The sequence below is a fragment of the Mizuhopecten yessoensis genome, unplaced genomic scaffold (assembly GCF_002113885.1).
Source record: "Mizuhopecten yessoensis strain PY_sf001 unplaced genomic scaffold, ASM211388v2 scaffold3621, whole genome shotgun sequence".
Taxonomy (NCBI): Eukaryota; Metazoa; Mollusca; class Bivalvia; order Pectinida; family Pectinidae; genus Mizuhopecten; species Mizuhopecten yessoensis.
Window position 1 is genome coordinate 869,461 of NW_018405136.1, and position 1,428 is coordinate 870,888.

At 31.0% G+C, this 1,428-nt stretch overlaps 1 protein-coding gene across 1 annotated transcript in view; it reads right to left on the reverse strand.

Moving 5' to 3' along the window:
- Positions 1-1,326, reverse strand: part of LOC110447779 (uroplakin-1b-like) — a 17,393-nt gene extending 16,067 nt beyond the window's left edge. Inside the window, exon 1 of the mRNA XM_021493685.1 lies at positions 1,264-1,326. The gene's annotated coding sequence lies outside the window, so the exon portion shown is untranslated. The remainder of the gene's footprint in view (positions 1-1,263) is intronic.
- Between the last annotated feature and the right edge of the window lie 102 nt (positions 1,327-1,428).

Here is a 1,428-nt window from a genome sequence, read left to right on the forward strand (position 1 = left end):
TATAACTTATCAACTAGGGAAATAATACAAATGTACATAGAATTAGATTCAAAACTAGAAGTAACTGATTCTATAACTTATCAACTAGGGAAATAATACAAATGTACATAGAATTAGATTCAAAACCAGAAGTAACTAATTCTATAAAAAAATAATTATGGCGGTGATCCCCTTCCATACATCTCGTCTATACCAGTTAGACGATATATTGTCTGAAAACTAGTGATACTATTCGACTTCGAGATACATTTAACACGTTTTAAAAACGTTTTACGAGTGTTCAATAATTACCAAATAGAACTTTCAGTTAATTCAGGACTCTGATCTAACAAATCTGATTTAATGTCATAATTATAAGTCAATTCGTCCCAAAAATTATTATTTTATACACGATATATATGTATATATATTTATGTATATTACTCAAAAGTATTGAAAAATGTATTCATTGTTTAGAATAAATTGTAAAACCGGGTCAATATAGTATCTGTTGTATCATATTGTCAATGGATATGTGTATGGAATATAACAAATAGCTAGTGTGACCTTTGACCCCATTTTTTCTGTGTTTTCGAATTTGTATTTGTGTTTAACCACACACTATGGATTATGATAGTGAATAAAAAGTTTCTTTTTCAATTAGTTTGAGGGTTTGCTTAATTTGGCGCAGAATGGTTAGACTGCCTACGTAAGCCTTGAACCCGCGACCCAGTGGGGGCTGGTGGTAGCAGAATGTCAGACGCCTTTACCACTTGGCCACCGCGGCCCCTTACTAATCGAAAGCAGCTTCATAGATACCACATAAGATTAATTATATATTGAGATAATTATTAATATAATGATTACTTATTATGCTAGAGGATTATGCTTATCACCTTTTGATTATAGGTAGATCGGATACATGTTTCAAGGAAACCACTGATTATAGATTTTTTATATTAAAATAGTTTACTATTATGTTGATATATATTTATATTTATATACATTTTTGTATGTGAAATTACTTTTAAGCGATTCTAGAAAATAATTTGAACTTCTTATAACATTTTCCTTAAGCAAAGTCCTTCATTATTATTTTCTGTGCCACTATTTTTCCATGTCCGATATCATTTTATGCTTTTTCAGTGGTGTTTGGTGTCAAAAACCGATTATTAATGAACATATATAATCTGGTAATTATTCTATCACTTATGTAATTATCACAAATGCCCTAAAATTATCACACAACATAATAATCATTGTTTCTTTACCAGCTGGACCTACCTGTTTGGCTGTCTTATTTTTTAAATCCCAAAAGGCTTTTAACGTGCGTTTCCTCCACGGTACAGTCTGTTAATGACACGCAAATGTGACTTCGCCCAGTATAGGTTTCAATTAATCGACAATGAGTCATTTGTATACAGCTTAACAAACGACACTACCCGTAAC